This window comes from Musca vetustissima, unplaced genomic scaffold (assembly GCF_032173495.1).
Source record: "Musca vetustissima isolate MV318-11 ecotype Yass unplaced genomic scaffold, APGP_CSIRO_Mvet_v1 utg4242, whole genome shotgun sequence".
Taxonomy (NCBI): Eukaryota; Metazoa; Arthropoda; class Insecta; order Diptera; family Muscidae; genus Musca; species Musca vetustissima.
The window spans coordinates 1-2631 of NW_026878737.1; positions in this window are offsets into that span (position 1 = coordinate 1).

Genomic DNA, 2631 nt, shown 5'->3' on the forward strand with positions numbered 1-2631 from the left:
TACTCCTGACCACATTTCTAAAAATTGTCCCGTCCGTCAGTCGTGTAGGCATTGCAACGATCGTCACCACACGTTATTGCACAAGGAACGTAGGTTAAAAATTCAGGTTGCGCCGTGCAAAGAACGCCTACCCCCGTTGTGCCTCGAGGTATTTTCCCTGCGCTACCTCCAGGTTTTGCCGACTACCGTACTGCCCATTACGCGATCTTTGTCTTTGTCCCCCACTTTGTTGATAAGAATTTGCTTGCCACATTCTACTGTACCGGTCCGTGCGTTGCTTGACCCATGTTGTCAAGTAAGCCAAGTCTGCGCATCTCTTGTCCGACACCTTCGATGGCCAACCACTAAAATTAACCAATCGGAGTACGCCGATTTTCTGATAGTCTCGCGGTTTGATTGGCGCAAAGACAATATGTTACGGCCAGTCTAGCCAATATAACCCGTGGTGTAACCCCTTCCATGTCGGTCCCACCTTCCGTGCGCGAATCGTTTGTAGGATTAGAACTTGCCGATCCTAATTTTGATAGAGCTGGACCCATTGCAATGGTTTTAGGTCCAGAAATTTACGCTAAAATAATTTCCCCACGCGTAATATCCCAGCGGGTCTACCTATGGCCCAATATACAACGTTCGGTTGGATAATTTCGGGTCCAGTACCACTTTAAACAACCCGTTTTGTAACTCTATTGAATTGAATTTGAAATGAATTAAATGCTCACAAAAACTGAACTTGCGTCCCTATTTTCCTTATTTATTAAGTATTTTTTTATCCATACATTCTATAATATATATTTGTTGATACATATAGATGTATCAAGGTGAGAGGCAATGTATAAGTTAGATATGTTGACCTTCAACTTCCCGAGCTCAGTCAATCACGTTTGCTGGTTGACACAACGGGCATCTACTCAGCAAGTTCCCTCAGCGGAGACCGCAGAGTTCAGATGCCACCGGGCGGTGGTTGTTGTTGGTTTTTCTCACCTTGGTACATGAGAGATAATCTTCATCTCTATTTTGGTTTACAGTAATGATTGGTGGTTTTGAAATTTTTTATTCTTCTTTTTACTACTGGTTTACTGTACATAATCTCATCTATTTTCTTAATATTTTTGTATTTTATGGCTGGGGTCCAAGAAGAAAATAATTAAAATTAAAATTTTAATATTTTATAGTGAATATTAGTTCTTATAAGCTCGGGTTTGTTGTTAACTACGTAATATTAAATATGGTCTTATAGGCCTTGTATTACAAAAATGAATAAATAAATATAAATGCTATGCACACATATTCTTATATTTTAATCCAGACTTGCGGTAAAAAAAACAACAATGTATAAATATCTAAATGCTACAACTTATATTTATAGATTATAGATGCTGGTAACTTCAAAATATTAAACATTTTGTAATTATTGCCACTGAACACGTGTTGTGCGTACATTTCGAATGAGAATATTTTCCTTTAAATTTTGAAAGCTGAATGTTGTAAAACTAAAATTATGAAAAAATGGAATTATATACCTGCATGAGACTACCTTGCATGGTATAATTATTACAAGGTAGGGCACAGCTACCAACTGATTACAATTTTTTCTCAAGATGGCTTATTCTATCAAATCAAAATACATATTTTGTGTATGTGTGTATTGTTTTGAAAACAATGTCAAATAAATTGAAATATATTCAAGTTTAACTGAAATGAAAATAAAGTTTTTAACACGTTCGTCTGGAAGTAATTACTTTGTTATGGATGAAACAAACATTTTATGGTATTCCCTACTGGATTTTGGGAAGAAATCATAACCTTTCATTAATTTTTCGCGTTTTTAGTTTTGTGTTAAAAAAATGTCAAATAAAAACAAACACTTGTTGCGTATATTTATTTTATTTTTGGCAGAAGAGGCCAAACGAGCATAGTTGATTTTTTGTTATTCACCTCAAGCTGCTCTACCTTGTATTATTGTACCATGCTACCTTGTCTAATTATGCCATGCTTACAAAATTATAAATTGTATTGTATTTGTGTGTTTTTTATTTAAAATATAAAAAAGGCAAAACAATTAGTTTTCCCCTCGGCAAAAAATGACGTTAAACCTAATAGAATTCTATGAATTCGCTTACTGGCCGACCTTATATAGGCCTTGAACTCATCAATTGTCTTCAAATGTTCTGTCGTTTGCAGACGCAAGAGATAGTGTTGAATTTTAGGAAACGCTGACAAGTTTAATTTTGGTCATTCGACAATTTGCCGTTGTAACAAAAAATTTCTGTGTGATTGTTATTTCATTTACTGTACAACCCTCGCTTATTGAACCGGTAAAGATGTATACAAATGGTGGTTGAAATGTATATCCCTTAACTAGATAATTTTTATCCCTTAACTATTGTGATAACAGTATCACAATGATGTAATATTTGTACTGCGCATGACACGTACATTATTTGCTTATGACGATTTTTTTTTGTCAAAACTTGACTATAACAGGAAAAATAAGGACATGATTGTTTCGAAAGCAATTAAAAATTACAGAATGTAATGTCATTTTATCTACTATAATAATTTATACTTCATATTCCGATAAACAAATCTTTTATATTTATTTGTAGTCGAAAAATCGAAAATATTGGCAAA